Source organism: Aulonocara sp. 'chitande type north' Nkhata Bay, linkage group LG11, assembly GCF_057382095.1.
Source record: "Aulonocara sp. 'chitande type north' Nkhata Bay isolate Kocher_YH1m ecotype deep benthic linkage group LG11, A_spYH_male_GT1.1, whole genome shotgun sequence".
NCBI lineage: Eukaryota > Metazoa > Chordata > Actinopteri > Cichliformes > Cichlidae > Aulonocara > Aulonocara sp. 'chitande type north' Nkhata Bay.
The window spans coordinates 12,814,220-12,831,356 of NC_141354.1; the positions used below are offsets into that span (position 1 = coordinate 12,814,220).

General features: G+C 43.2%; 1 protein-coding gene across 1 annotated transcript in view; it reads left to right on the forward strand.

The window, feature by feature from the left end:
* The first annotated feature begins 8,907 nt into the window (after positions 1-8,907).
* Positions 8,908-17,137, forward strand: part of LOC147318598 (myelin basic protein-like) — a 49,155-nt gene continuing 40,925 nt past the window's right edge. The window contains exon 1 of the mRNA XM_086310634.1: positions 8,908-9,213. The gene's annotated coding sequence lies outside the window, so the exon portion shown is untranslated. The remainder of the gene's footprint in view (positions 9,214-17,137) is intronic.

Below are 17,137 nucleotides of genomic sequence, written 5' to 3' on the forward strand. Positions count from 1 at the left end.
AGGATCCTGACGGGGAGTCAGAAAGTCAACCAGAGACATCCCCTGCTCCTTTACCCACCAATCAAGATGAGGTGATGAGGGAACTCCTGATGACAATGAGGGAGATTAGGCAACTCATGATTCAGTTATCTCCTCCCCATTCTCGCAGTTCCTCCAGATCTTCAATTCACACTGTCTCATCTGATGAAAGCAAATCCTCTGTAAGCGGTTTACAAGCCATTCCCCAAACGCATCAGGAACATGAGTAGTTCCCAGTGATTGAGCCAGCAACATGTCAATCACCCTCTCAGCCCCCCCCCCCCCCCCCCGGTTAGCCATCACTCTGGTGCAGTTCTGGCTGCTAGCCCTCCTTTCCCTAATTCAACAATATTAGATGCTGCAGTTCCTTCAAGTGGTTTGCCTAGACCAGTTTTTCCTACACCAGATGAGACTCCTTTTAATTTCCTGGCCACACCACTGCAAGGTCCCCACCAGATTTCATGTGTTCAACCTGCTATTCCTCTAGATGAAGACCCCGCTCAACCTCTCGTTTGCATTCCAGAACCAAGGCAGCACCCTCCTGTAAAGCAGCAACCAGCTACATCTGATGGTTTGCATGCACAAAACCCTTCAGTACCCATTACTGCTAGTTCTAGTCACCCTGTTAGCACTAGAACACATGTGTATAAGCTTGAGGGTCCTTCTTTCCCAGACCTTACCAGAGAAGATGAAATCCAGTATAGGCTGTTACGAATGGCCCTTACTAACCTGCTTGACCCTCATGAGACAGAGCACTTTAAATATCATGTCCTTCTCGAGCATCTGAAAGTAGACCAAACTAAACGGTTAGCTATTTCCTTTTCCTATGCTCCTGACCCATACACTCAAGCCATCAAAGCTCTTGATGAGCGTTATGGGCAACCAAGACAGCTGGCATTGAAAGAGCTACGGAATATACTGGAGCTTCCTCCTATCAGAGCAGGTGATGGTCGGACTCTGGATAACTTTGCTCTTCGTGTGTGTTGTGATATTTTGATACCATGGTAGCATTTACAGGATATTGTTTTATTGTGATATTATACAGAAAAGAGTTACTCAATAAGGCCCATTTAATAGTTGTTTTTCTCTTTCTCTCTGACCCAAGAATTGATGTGTAAGACTCACAGGCTGGTACCCCAAGGTCGAAAACACCAGAGACGAGACCACTTCCTTACTCCCATCCTCCCTTTTTCTTTATCTCTTAGAAAAAGGCTCGTTAAAGGCCAGGTGGTTTGTTTCAGAATTCACTAATGAAAGAACTCTGTATTCTATGTCTAGGAGTGTATTTTGCTGGGATGATCATAAATTGTAGCTGAACTGATAAACTACACACAGGATACTTCTTTGCTCACAAGGCAGGAAGACGTTTCCTTATTTGGTCTGTACCGGAACTTGCTGACACACGAACCTTTTTTTCTCTATATAAGCTGTTGTATACTTAATAAACCTTTGAGTCGATTTGGGAAGGCAACCTGAAGCAGTCTGTGTTTCCTTGTTCTCCCAAGCTGCTCCCGACGTCGTAACTAACCCAGCTGAGCGGCATACCTGAGTGTTACTTTGAATAATTAGGAATCTTATAAGGAAAGGACAAAACTCTGCTTATCGCTCACGCCTTGGAGGAAACCGGGGACGGAAATTTCCTTCAGTGTGCAAGCTTTAGTTGGTTTGCTTAGCACTATGGGTGATCAGGACGGACAGAACTAAATTGTGGCTCCCATGTCGATTGCCTACTTGAAAAGTTGCCCGCAGAGCATTCCAGTCGCTTCAAACGGCACATTTACAGGGAACAAGGAGATATGACGTATGACTTACCTTTGTTCTCATCCTGGTTGCAAATGGAATGAAAGTGTCAACCAAGAAAGGACAGTCCTGTTTCATCCTTTAACCAGCCACTACCTGCCCATAAGTACACCTCTCCACTCACAACAATATTACATGGAACAAATGCATCCGATCCTGTACAGGCAGCACAACCCATCATAACGACTAAGGCAACATGTGCATATTGCTGCTCACCTGAACACCACATTAGCAAGTGCCCTGAGTTCATTAACAAGACAAAGGATGAGAAAATAAACTGGATAAAGAGAAACAAACTGTGTTGGTGTTGTGCTAGAACTCATCAGGCTGCGAAGTGTGATCTGAGGAAAGCATGTGCCACCTGCATGGGAAGACATCTACAGATCCTATGTGAGGTGAATTAGAGACCTAGAACTGAAACTAATCCTGTAGTGAGGACACTGTACTTTGATAGACCTAGCGATTGTCCTAGTGTACTACTAAAGGTTGTGAAAGTGCTCCTGCGTAATGGCAAAAGAACCCTGGAAACATATGCAATACTTGATGATGGCTCCCAACATACCATGCTTCTGACATCTGCAGCTAAGAATCTCCACCTAACTGGGAAAGCTGAAAAATTATCACTCAGAACTGTCCATCAAGAAGTTGAAACTATTCAAGGTTCTTGTGTGAGTTTCCAGATTTCTCCCATCGCACATCCAGAGAAAACTTACACAATTAATAATGCCTTCGCTACAAGTCACTTAGCACTTTCAGACCACACCTACCCCGTATCCTCTCTTCAATGGAGATACAAGCATCTTCAAGGTATCCTATTAACCTTTATTAACAAAGCAGCTCCACTACTGCTCATAGGCTCTGATCATACCCACCTTATTACGCCTATTGCACCAGTTAGACATGGACAGTTTGGATCTCCTGCAGCAGTCAAAACCCGCTTAGGATGGACACTCCAAGGTCCAATCACAGACTTCCAACCCCAGAGCAGTTCCACGCATGCCCAATGTTTGTTCACATCTTCCAGTTCAGGTTCAGGAGAACCGCTCCAGCACATCCTTGTGTCCGCTGATGGCTCTGAATTCATTCAGCCACCTCATACTCTACCATCAGCAGTACCGGCAGTGCCCCTATCACCAGTTCCACCGCCTGTGGCTGCCATTCCACCAGTGGTCAGGGCGCTGCCTGCTCCTGCATCACCTGAACCTATATTAGACCTGTAGCATGGCTGATTCCTCTGCCCCCGCTTTGTGAAAAAGAGCATCTCTAATCTTTTGAACATATTTCTCAGTAGAAATATGGGGGTGGCTGTTGTAAAGGCTCACCTTTTAGCACATTCACTTCACCAGATGCACCTTGTTTATTTTCCTCACCTTTGATTGGGTGTGGTGCTTGGCCTTAATTACACTCACCTGTCACTCGTTTTAAAAGGACTGCACTCACCTACCCCTCACTCTTTCTTCACTCCCACATGGGGCGGCAGCTGAGGTGAGTTTCTCTTTGAGGCGCCTGAGTTCATGTATCATTTTGAGTTACTTAAATCATACTTTGTCCTTTATGGAGAGAGCAGTCCATGTGTGTCTTTCTTTCCTTTACCCGTTATACAATAAAACAACAAAACCTGCAAATGATTGATGACTGCTTATTCTCATTCTAATCGGATGAGCCCATGATGATGACTACTGAAACCCTGAACCTTCCTTCCTCCAAAACAGTAACCCTTTTTTAAAGTAGCACAACAAAGACTGGCTGAAACGGATCCAGTCTTGGTGAGCCCAAATAATTTTTCCTGAAACTTTGGGTCAAATGTTTGTCTTATTTTGAAATACATGGACATAAAGTACTGGGCCACCTACATCTTACACCTATAGGAGCTGCTTAGACTTGGAAAGCCATGCCATGAAGCTCCCAGTACAAGGTTTTTGTGCTGATGCTAATCCCAGAGGTGGTTTCCCATATGGAAAAGATAAATATAAATCTTATAAAGTTTGTATCTGTCTTGTGTGAAACTTGTGTGAAAAGCATACAAGAGTGAAAACAGATATAAGATCCCTTGAGAAAAAATTATATAATGAAACTTGTATGTTTTGGATACTTACTAAAACAATGAAAGTAATGAGAAAGTGGCCACTTTCAAGAGTAAATCATATAAGTTTTTACTATTTCTTTTCCATATGGGTTGGAGGTCTGCAGTTATTGAATCAGAGGAGCGTTGGCGACTTTTACATACTATGTACCTCAGCACTCGACAACTCCACTCTATAACTTTATGGGTCACTTTGTGGCTGACTTGTTGCTTTCACCTAGCAGATGGATGCAGAATACTTAGGAGGAAAACTCACATAAACTGACTTATCGCCAATGGTAGGATCCTGCTATAGCAACAACTAGACTTCAGCTCTTTAGAACGACCCGTTTTTGTCATTTTTGTAAAGGCAGCCTGCATGGCTATTAGCTTGATTTTATACACCTGTGGCAATGAGACTAAAACACCTGAATTTAAGGATTAAGAGCCCATGTGGCCCAATTTTTTTTCCTCATAGTGTATGTGCACATCTATACACACACAGTATGTATAATAACATTCAAATGCTTGAACAATACTCTCAAACCCTGTAAACAGATTTTATTGCTTTCTTTCTTCTTTATAGTCTGTTTTTCCATTTTTGCCCCCAGATGTGTTCCTGCATCATTACCCAGCACAATACACCACTTTCAGATTATACCAAATGCACTTTATAATGTTCCAGATGCCATTTTTTTTACCCACTGCAGCAGCGATATCCCATTAAATTGTAAGAACAGACATGATGAACTGTAATGGTGGCTGTGGTGCTAAAGCATGGCATCGTTCAGTTTTTATCTCCAAGTTACTTCCAGCTAGGGTAAATTTATATTGTTGCTTACATTCACGGCCAACAAGTATCATAATGTCATCTTTAGATTTATCTCTGAGACCTGCTTTTGGTCATTTTAGAACTGACTTTCAAAGTCATGTGTGAATTTTTTTTTTTCTCTGAAAAAAACAACGAAAAGAAAAAAGTGTAAGAATGTAAGACAGTGCAGCAAACAGAAGACGAGGGAATAGAAAATGCAGAAGAGCATGAACATGCAGTGACATTTGTCACAGCTTTGTATTGTTAGTATGGTAAACCACTGTACATAGGAGCCATTATGTTTCATTTCCATTGTACGTTTTTGGTATTTTTTGTTCTGTTTTGTGTGTGTGTGTGTGTGTGTGTGTGTGTGTGGGTGGGTGGTATGTTGGAGTAAAAGTACTTTCACCTCGCATGACGTGGAAATCTGAAACTATGTCGGGCAAGATCTTTAGGAAAGACAATGAACAATACCCTTCTTGAGTCTACTTATACTCTGAAAATGTTTCTAGATATCAGCATAGCTTACACAGTATGAAAGACATTTCTATTGGGTGTTACTGGCTTACAGTATTCATCTACGCAAAATTCAGACAAAAGTTTGGGGAAAGCTGCAGCCTTCTGCTGGATAATCTGTCACTGTGGTAAGTGTAAGTGTTGATTTGGCACTAAAATCTTCAATGGTGAAAACTACTTTGAAACATTTGCTGCTATCATTTGTTGCCAATTTGTATTCACTTGATGGCTTAAATGAAAAAAAAATCATCTTTTTGAACTTTCAGTTGGATACATTTTTTTATTAATTAATTATTTTTTTATTTTTTGCTAAATTTCGTGCTGAGTGTTTTGAGAGTGGAGTTAAGTAGCGATGGGTGGCTCTGAGAAACAAAGGATACTTCACAGTTAGGGAGATTTTTGTGAATCACATGGTAGACAAGCCCTAAAGCATACCCTGCTTTCTAATGCTTTTTGGCTCTAATAGTGACCATAAATTACAAAATTCAATTATTATTTTTATTTAATAAGACTTTTTTTTTTTTTTTTTTTTTTTGCCTGTCCCATTTGGTTCTTTAGCCATCAGAATTGTTGTCTGAAGACCAACAAGGATACCCAATGGATTTACTTTGCCAAATGGATCATCGTGGCATTGCCGTATTGGTCCATTTGGTCGATCTTTGTTTTTATTATTTATTATATTTTATTTTCAGATGTTACAGACGGGACAGACATGAGTGAGGGATAGGAAAGGGAGAAAGAAAGAGGAAGGAAAGGAAAAACAGAAGGGGAGAGGGACAGTGAGAAAGGGGGGGAGAAAAAAAATAAAAATCTCCTGGATCACCTGTTGAGAGAAGAATAGAAAACAAGCAGAAAAAAAAAACAAAGCAACATACTAAACACAACACCATCGCATTAATCTAGCTAAGTGTAAACAGCAGTAAATACTAAATATTCAATGTTGTTGTGCAGCACGCAGGACAGATGTGCTTCGAAGTAGCAGCCAAGAAAGGTGTAATTTGGGTCTACGAGCAGTGAACACCCGTGTGCATACCTGTGTGGATCCGCGCGCTTGCATTCCAAAGGTTTCTCCATGTAATGATCTGCTAGGGAGTGTGTGGGGGGGCCACAGCCCCGTCCTCCAGGGTGTGAAGCGGGTATGGAGGAGATCAAAACTCCAGACATCCAGAGGCCCCCAGAACACAAGAGACCATGGAAGACCAACAGAGGGGCAGCCGCGCCACTGTTCCAGTAAGAGCTGAGGAGAGTCCCCGATGAGGGCTCACTCAGCAGCCGCGGAGCAGAAGCCAGGGGGAGTTGCAGTGGCGCCCATGAGCTCCGCCGGCCCCCAGCTGTGCCTGAGTGACCGAGCCCCAGGCCGAGAGGCCGGGGGCACCCAACCTCCGAAGGGGCCCAAGCGAGCCCTAGGCTCCAGGCCCCGATAAGCAGCCGCCAAGGAGTGAGCCGGTGTGTACCTGGACGCCCACCCCCAGACACAAAGAACCACCAACGCACCGACACCTGAGGGAGTCCGCCACTGGCAGGGGAAGTGGTGGTGGGCGGAGATAGGCCTCCAAACCTTGGAGGGCCTGAGGTGTCCCCAGAGAGGTGGCGTCTGATACCCAACCTGACATATAGACACAGACATACAGGCACACACAGACACAAACATCCATCCCCCCCCCCCCCCCCCCCCCCCCCCCCATGCTCTCATATGCACTCACTCCACACTCAACCAACATGGAGACAGACATAAAGAGACGCTGTACACACGATCACACTCCCCAAGCATACTCTACAAACCGGGTCTAGGTACCCTTGCCCCTGGAGGGGGAACTGCACCCAGACCCAGGTGGTGTTACCCTTTTCCCTGCGGTGGGGGGAGGCAGACCACCCCGACCCCGCAGCAGCAGGGAGGCCCCACACTCCAGACCGCAGTCGGACGGCCAACTCCTCCTCCTAGCCCCCCCGCTCTAGCAGGTCGCAGAGAATGGGGGTGAGAGAAGACTCCAAACCTCCCTCCACCCGCTCATTGTAGTGTTGATGCATGTGTGTTCTAAGGTGCATTTAAAACCCAGGAGGGCATGGAGCTACCTGCCAGAGAGCAGCAGGTAAGCGCATGGTCCCTCCTGCTAGCCCTCAATGTCTACGTGTATTTAACATTGAGAGGTGGGCAACGACGCCAGGGGTGGGGTGTACACCCTGATGGTACTTTGGATTCCGTGTATCGTGCCCACCCCCAAGATCCTATATGTATGTGTAATGAGAGTGTGAGTAGTGATCGATGTAGCGGTTCCGAATGACAGCAATATCAGGAAGAAGGAACACGAGAAGCTGGAGAAATACCAAGGGCTCAGAGAAGAGCTCGAGAGGATGTGGAGGGTGAAGGTAACAGTGGTCCCCGTGGTAATCGGAGCACTAGGTGCGGTGACTCCCAAGCTAGGCGAGTGGCTCCAGCAGATCCCGGGAATAACATTGGAGATCTCTGTCCAGAAGAGCGCAGTCCTGGGAACAGCTAAGATACTGTGCAGGACCCTCAAGCTCCCAGGCCTCTGGTAGAGGACCCGAGCTTGAAGGATAAACCGCCCGCAGGGGTGTGCTGGGTGTTTTTCTTTTATATAATGCATCAGAAAACAGACAAAGAACACATACTCCATCTTTAAACAAAGTACCAACTACTGTATAGTCCTGTAAAGTCACACTACATACATACAGCAACCACTTTATTATGTACGCCTGTTCAACTGCTCATTACATTAATCCAAATATCGAATCATCCTTTCACATCAGCAGCAACTCAAAACATTTAGGCATGTAGACATGATCAAGACAGCCTGCTGAAATTCAAACCGAGCAATTAATTAAGAAAGACGACTGAACTGGGCACGGTTGCTGTATGATGTGAATAATTCAGATGTTGTTGATGTATTGGGATTTTCCCACACAATCATCTCCAGGGTTTACAGAGAATGGTCTAAAATGAGAGTGAGCAGCAGTTCTCCGGGTGAAAATACCTTGTTGATGTCAGAAGAGAACGGCCAGACTACTTCGAGCTGATGGGAAAGCAACAGTAACTCAAATAACCCCTGGTTACAAAGGTTCAAGGTAGAAACAGCCACAACACATCTGATCTTGAAGCAGATGGGCTACAGAAGCAGAAGACCACACTGGTCTTTGAAATTTTTATTAAAAACACTATCAGCAATGCTGGGAATTATTCAGGAAAGCAAGTAAGAGCTGTGACTGACAAAAGTACAAACTTTTTTTGATGAGTTGTCAGATTTAAGTAAGAAGTGCATAAACACAGCAACAAATATCTATAGTAGTAAATTATGTGTAGAAACCACAGCTGTGTAAAAACAACAAGAATGTCTAGCGTGGGTGAGGCAATGCATTACTGATTTGAGAACTGCATTTGCAGTGGTAAGATCGACATTTGTGATATGAGAATTGCGCCAAAGCGATCGATGGGGGGAAACCCTGTTAATTAACCTGTTGGAGGCTTTGAGCGAGGCATGAACCTGACTGCCTGTCTGTATTGTGCAATCGTTGACCCTGCTGGCTGTAAAGCTTGCTCTCAGAGTGCGCAAATCCTACAGCCGTCTGTTTTCTGTGCTCGTGAGATCCACTTTAAAATCACGTTTATTTAACCCTCCCCACCGTGAACCACGAGTCACTAATCATGCACAGACGTGCACCAGCGTGCTTTTTAGTCCATATTTCTTGGCGGATTACAGCTGCACGCCGCCCCACCCCTTAACAAACAACATCATCACTACCACTGTACCTAAATCAGGAAGCACCGACACGTTTTTCTTTTTTTCCCCTTTTTTGTTTTCTTTCCTTTTTTCGTAACGGAGACACTTTGGTGATTACAGCAACTGCGAACCATAAAGGGGGAAGAAGGCGTTATCTTCGATGCTGCTGACGACCACCGGTGACCACTACTAAAAGAAGACTGACACTTTGTTTCATCCAGTACAAGGCACAGCTGTGGATGCATTTGACACAGTCTAACCGGAGAAGGGTATGTGCACAGTCAAGGTTGTAAAATTCACAGGGAAACAAACACATACACGTAAAAGAAAGCAAGTGTAAAGACAGTGGCATACACGCGGGGGATACGACACTATTTGCATTTTATGTGGACTGCAGCTCGTGTGGTTTAGCGATAGTAAACATGTTTCACACGTCGACGCCTTTACGGCGCGTAACAAAAGCTGAAGCGAAAATATGCTCGGAATGTAGTTCCTGAGTAACTTTAGAAGACAGCGACGGAGTGAGAGCCGTGTTAGCATCCCTGTCATCACACTGTGACACTGCGTTTGTCATGTGCTTCGGTGGTGTCGCCCCACCACCAGCACTACTACAACAACTCCCCCGTCCATCCATCCCCGCGGCTGTCTCCTCGCGCTCCGAACACAGTTAGCATACCGTGCGATTTGACTCTTCTTCGCTTAACCGCAACATGACAAAGCGTTTCGTGTGAGAGCAACGCCTTGTTCACAGTCAGCCCTTAAGTGCCTTTAATTCGGCGTGCACCTAACTCGACAAGCTGGAATTTAATGTGGTAAATTTAAGGGTTTATTATTTGCTTCCTAATGCTTGCCACCGGAAGCCCCACTTTGTTGTTGGTAGCAGTCGTCCACTGGGCTAGCAGAGAAAGGAACTATTTAGTCTAAACAGCGTTAATATCACTTTCGGTAGATGGCTTAAATGTTTTCCGAATTTATCCGTGGTTTAAATCGACTCGTTATGTCACGTTTCCCTCGACACGAACACACGCACCGAAGTGCGGCGCCTTTAAATGGCGAGAATTCGAATGAGGATTTGCGCCCAAACTTCAGTGTGGATCACTCTGGTTACATGTTATTTACTGAGCACCTTAATGCATGCGTAAAGCTGTTGAGTGTACCTTTCAGTTGCAGCAGTCAGCATTGCTACAACTGTTTGTTTTTAATGCTAGACAAGTCTTTAAATTGGACATTCTTTGTAGGTGTTTATCATGGGTTAGGCTTTAATTATGGTGGTGTTTTGACTAGGCTGCTGCCTTTCAGCACACTCAACCGTGTAAAGCAGAAGGAAATTGAAGTATTACATCACTGCATCCCAAGCAAAGGCTATTCTACAACAAGCTCACCTCCTTTCCTCACTTTTCATGAAACAGGCTGGTGACAGAAACCATAAGCCTCTCTGTGACTATGACGAAAGCATAGAATTTTTATCCACACACTGTTAGTGGAAGGAGCAGCAGCTTGTGCAGCTCAAGACCCAACGATAAGCTTTCCAGCTATGTGTGTATTTTTACTCTTTGCCAGTTATATATAAAAAGGGACATTGAAGCTCAAAGCTGTTATGACATGCTCACTTATTGCTGCTTTCCTCAAGCTCTAAATAAAGCACTTACACATGAGTGGGCGCCTGTGCCTGAACTACAGTGATTTATTAAAGCCTGCTGACCCTCTAGCAAGGGAACATTGTGCAAGATAACCCCTGGCTTTGTTTGATAGAAATCCCATGTAGGTTTAATCCTCACCTTTTTTCTATTTTGCTTCAGATGATGAAAAAAGTTATTAATAGTTATCGTAACATAACACAATTACACTCCGGTTTCAGTTCTGGTACAGATTGAAACGTGGATATTTTTAGTATCGCTGACTACACAGACATAGCTTTTACCAGCGGCTCCAGGTTAACCTTCGCAAAGTTTCTGGAGCCAACTCTATTTTCTGTGGAAGTACCTGAGTTGCGAAGGCCACAGGAATGCATTTGTCTAGGCCAAGAGAAAGAAATACCAGGAAGGTTTGCTCACATGTCCCGGCTGGCATTCCTTTGCCTTTATGAACATGCTGTACTTGCACCAGCAAGCCCCCCCCCCCACCCCCGTGAGTATCATGCAATCAGTTGTGCAAACATTCAGAATTTTTTCCTTGTCAGCCAACATTTTCGACCCCATTTCTGCACGTGCACTGAATCCACTTGCTACATCTGTGTTTTACAGGTGATACACTGAGGTTTGTCAACTTCCGTGCTCAGAGATTCACAAACTTCCTCCCGTTTCTCACTTCCCCCTTCCTGTCTGTGCCTGCTCTGGCAAACAGGTTGAGTCACATTACCTTCACCTCCTGCGCAGCAGTGCACTCGTTTTGTTAGTTTTACCCTAGGTGGGGTGTTGGCAGCGTTGCTCTATGAAATTCTTGACAGCATATGTTGTCATTGAAAGTAGCGTCACAGCCTTGAAAGTGTTGCTTAAACGTTATCCCTCTGGGCCAAGGATGGGCAATTAATTTTCTAAAGAAATGAAATGAAAAACTGGGACAGTTGTGGAGGGCTGCAACAGTGAGCTGAACTCAGTCCTGCTCAATATTAATTTTATGTCTTTGTAAGAGTAAATGTTATAGTTTTGTCCTAAATATAGCCCCTTGGGGAAAATGAATAATTGCCCATCCCTGCTTTAGAGTCATATTATAGATGGCAAATGCAAGCAAGTTGCTTGGGTCATACATCTTCATTGTGGAGTTCTAAGCTAGTGTTCAGGCTCCAGGTTATGTCAGTAAGGCCCCTGTGGGAGTGATGGAAAGTTCCTGTGCAAAACATCTCAAAACAAACATGAATTAACAAAGCAAATTGCTGTGCTTAGTATTGGACCACTGGGAGTATTTTTTTTCCAACTGATGTCTGGTATTCCCATAGAGCTATATATACCAATTTTTTTTTTTTTTAAAGACAGGAAGATCCCACAGCTGTCTTCTCAGACATTTCTATGCAATAGCAGCTCTGTATTTATACAGAGTATATTTGTAGTCTATGTTGTCATGGCCCTCCTTCGAAACAACATCAGAGAATCTTTGCTAGTTTAAGATGAAAAGTGCCACAGTTTGATATTTTAGTCAAAGAAAGGGGAGCTTATCCAAATAAATCACTCAACCCTGAGACCAATTATCTCATGTTAGGAGAGCAAGAAGCGAAGAAGGCAGTGACTCTGGTGTTTTAGGCAGACAGCTGGAGCCCGCAGGCTAGCATCACCTCTCTCTGTGGTGGAACTGCTGTAGTTCGGGCAGATGCGCGTGGCCAACTGCCGTTTCATTCAAGAGGAATACTGATGAAAGGGGAAAACGACTTGAAGGGTTTTCATTTAAATTCCGTTCAGCTTGTTTTGTTTTTGCTTTTAATGGCGTCAATGCAAAACATGCAAAACCCAAAGCGAAGGGCGCTTTACATAGTAAGCTAAAGATGCTTTGATTTTAGAGAGAGAACTCTAATGATCTCATCTGATTCTTCTCTTTGAGCAAGCACTTAAGAGGAGGAAGAGATCTGTGGCAGAACCAGAGGGGCAGTGAAAAAGATGTCAGAAGAGCATTGAGAGACATCACAAATATGGAGAAAAGGAAAAATGTCAAATTCTGAAATTTCAGATTCTTAATATAAAATTTCAGGCTTATTTGCTTCTAAATTACTTAATTAATCCCTTTTTAATTGGCCAAGTTGTTAGTCTAAACTACAAGTTTGACATAGTCCAAGAAAGTTAGTAGGCACAAACACATTTTAATTTCAAGGGGTTTTGGCACCCTGCTCTAACTTTATCTGCATAGTCAGCCTGTACAGTTGTGCCAGTTTCTCCATATTGTAGCCTTCATAATGATTCAGCATGAAAAGGAGCTATTCAGGCAGTGCATGTGCTGAGTGCCCTCAATAAAATAGCTATTTAAAAATGTAGACGGTAAATATGTTGTTATTGTGTTAGGCTGCCACAGATGAAAAACACTGGCATGACGTTCCATTCCCCAGCTCCTGCAGTCCACACACTGAATAGTTCTTGGAAAGGGCAGAGAACCCCAAACTTCTCCCCACCTTGTAGTGTAGAATCCTTGTGACTGCTCCAAATACCAGTCCATTTACCATTTTAAAAAGTTAAGTCTTTGAGTAAGGTGACATGTATTCTGCAAATCAGTGCTGTCTCAGAAAATGCAGTCTTCTTCTTACGGTAATGATTGCAGCGTATGTTTGTACTAGGGCTGGGCCATATTATACCGTTCACGGTAATACCGGTATAATGTTAGGCAACGATAGGAAAATGAAATATCGCGATAGAATATGAGTAAAACGCGCATGTGCAGTGCTTTTGTTTTCATACGCACATGGCCGATTGTTGAGTGAAACAGATGAACCAGAATTGGTTTGTAAAAATGGTGCAACTTCAGTGATGTGGAACTGGTTTGGTGTTTGTCCGTCAGATACACGACAAAGCACATTTCTTTGCAGAACATGCAAGCGGCCGTCGTTATTGTCGTATTTGTCGGACTAAGATGCCCTTAAATCTGGGAGTAATCTGGGTCCTAAACTCCGCAAACTTCAGGTCAACACTGCAGCATCACTAAGAGTTAAAAACTGTCTAAATTCTTTCATCTTTAATAAAACGATCAGCATTGCTGCTTTACCAGGTGTAACTATGAAGTTTAACTTCCAGGCATCCATGAAAACAAAATGTATTACATTTAACGGAGTTAGAAGCTAGCAGGAAGCTAGCGGAAGTTAGCTCGCTAGTTTCGCTAGTTACCTAAGCATGATATAGCATGTTCTGACTGAGAGATTTCTGAAAAAAATCAAACGTACAGCTCTGCTATCACTTCCAACATAAATGAAGACAGGAAACTAAACAGCAGTGACGTTTGTAGGGTTACTAGAGTTGGACTAGTTGGTATATAATGATGTGCTACGTGATCGCTAGCGACACAGCTATGTTAGCATAACATAAACAGTGAAGCTGGAGGACGAACACTAACACTTTACCACTTATAAAAGTTAACGTTAAGGTTCCTGATAGTTAAAGACAAATGCAATCGCATGGCAGGATGCTGTAAACGGACCAAACTTCAGTCAGGACTGAGATAATCCATCCACAATACGAGGTTAGTCATTAATATACTGCAACAACATGGGAATAGAGCAGCTGCCAGAGAATTCAACATTAATGAATCAATGGTACAGAAGTAGAGGAAGCAAGAAGAATGAGTTTAATAAAGTTTGATTTATCTGACTGCTTTGTTTCGCTTAATGTGCCTTATAATCCCGTGCACCTTATGGTACGAAAAATATGTACTGCACACTGCAGTTTAATGTTGCAAAGCACCTCTTTTTAACTTCAGTGGATATTATACATGGTTATGCTCAGGATATGTCAGCCCATTTCTACTGGAAATGCCTTTTGGTTAAACTTTCAGCAAGGAATTTGCATTTGCACTGTTACATTTTTATAAAGCTTTAATGTACATAAAAACCAGCTTCTTGTTTAAGTGAAAATAAATGGAAGGTTGTCTTTTTGCGCTAGTAATGTTGTGGAGTTGTATTTTGTCTCGCATCAATTATATCGTCAGTTATATCGTTATCGCAAATTTTCAAATATATATCGTGATAAATATTTTTGGCCATATCGCCCTGCTCTAGTTTGTACCCTACCTCCTCCTCAAAACTTGGGCCAATCTGAACGAAACTTTGCTTGAAAATTGTTACACATGCATCGATCATTAATATCCAAACAGCACAAAAGTGAGGAAATTTGTGTTTGATTTGTGCTAACAGTGCTACTTTGCAATAAATCTCATACTGTTGGAAAGCCTGTTTATTTCTCCTGAAATAGTCCCACATTTATAAGGAAAATGCATTTTTGGATTGAGGTGAAACTTGACAAAAAAAAATCTTTTTGCCAAAGAGCTTATTCTGTTACCAAATATTGTTTGGCGTTTATTGGATTGACTGAAGTCTGTAGAAACAAGTCACTGGCAAATTAAGAACTGATTCATTAACAAACGGGGGCCTCAGCAGATGTAGAGAACCATGACATTTCTTCCCCATTTCAGTCACAAGCTTGGTCACCCAATACTGTGGGATGGCGTCACATTCTTCAACCAGCATTTGTCACAAGTCAGCTAATGTGGTTGTGTTGGTCAGTCTGGCACGAACAGCACACCAAAGCTGACCCCACAAGAGTTCGATAAGGTTGAGGTCAGGACTGTAGGCAGGCCATTCCCTACTCTCTACTCCAAAATTCTGGAGGTAGTCTCTGCAAAACCTCACTCCGTGGGGTGAGCGTTGTCATCCTGGAGGACAGAGTCCGGTCCCAGTCTGTGGTGATATGGGACTGACACTGGTTGTAGAATCTCCTCTCGATATCTCTCCACATTGAGATTGTCTCCAGTGATGATAAGCCTTGTTTTTCCAGTGAGGGAGATGGTGCTCCACATCATCACCACGCTGCCTCCACCAAAAGCTGTTACCCTATCAGTGCAGCAATCAGCATAGCGTTTTCCACATCTTCTCCATACTTTGACCCAGCGATCCAGCTGCCGTAGGTAGAATCCGGCCTCATAGCCGAACGTAACGTCCCTCCACATGCTCAAGTTCCAGTGCACATCTTTCTGACACACGGGGCACCAGAAGCTCAAGATCAGCCATAAATCCCAGTGAGTTTGATTTTCCTATTCATCATCTCCCTGCTTATCCAGTGTTACCTTCTCTATTTGTGCTTATTTCACATGTCATGTGAAACCAGGGTTGTATTTATTAAACGGGTTGTTTTAAACGATCATCTCATGTTGTTATTTTGTCCTTTGGAAAAATTGCTGGGTAGTAACTAATTCATTGACATTTTAGACTAGGTAATTGTTGCAAGTTAAATAGTTTTGTCCATTTCCATTACTTTTGCTATTGTGCTTGTGATTATAGAAAGGCCAGGGATAAAAAGGCACGAGCCTCAGAGCCCTTTAAATGTCGAGTATTGCTCTTGTGTGGTTGCTAATCAGAAAAAAGGGGGTTGAAAATGAGTTTGCATGCGCTCCTTTTAAAGTAGGACAAGTAGATTTGGAAAGAATAATTTATTTCTGTTTTTTTTTTTTTACATTGGTTTGACAGATAGTAGTCAATGCTGCATGGAGGAACGGATCCCAGCCTTCGTTTTCCTGATCGACCACATATACCCCGTTTTCTCCATTTGGTGTGATTTTTATTTATTTTTTTTATTTATTTTTTTTTTTTTTTGCATTTGTTTAGGAGCAGTAACACATGGCACTCTCACATCCATTTAAATATAAATTTTTTAGTATTATATGAAAGAGAAGAAGAGAGAAAGGAGGTGAAGACGATGAAACAATCCAGTTTCTTTATAAGGATTGCCATTCTGGCATTGCACTGCCCTCCCTCTGGGACAGATTTTAACCTTTGACCTCAAAGCTATTGTCAAGAATATAGTGTACTTTCCACTGATACATAGGGAGAGCTATAGATCTCTTATCTCATCCCCTCTCTCCACTGCCTTCCGCCCAAAGGCACACATGCACACACATACGCACATGCTCCGTATTCATTACGTAATTGACTCTCGCAGTAGGGCAAAACACGGCGCAGTCACCGAGGCTTAAAAGAAGCTGTTATGTCGAACGCACAAGAGCAAACTTTAAGTGAAACAATGGAACCAAGCAACACATGCTCCGGTTAGAGACATGGGTTTGTCAGTCTGCTGCTGTGTGACGATATGCCACGCAGACGTCGTATCAAGTTATGGAAGCTAAATGAGTCCATCATACACGGGCCTCATGTGATTGTTAATCATAGGCTAGTATGTGAGAACTGCGTGCTGGGATCTGGCTCAGAGATGCAGAGTAGCTGTGTTCCTTTTTTTATTGTGTGCACACACACACACAAAAAAGAGGTAGTGTCTCTTTGGTCACAATGATTCGGTGGAGACGAACTACAGAAATGCAGCATGGACCAAAATGAATGTGTTACTTAAAGAATGTATTGGGACCGTGCAGATTGTGGTTACAGCAGTGGTAGTAAATGAAAGTGTTTTGTTTAGGTTAATTAATGTTACAGCAAGCACTGCATGCCAGTGTGATGCTTGATGTGTTCACCTCAAAAGCTGAATACTTCACTCTGACAAAGCAAGAGAAGCTGGC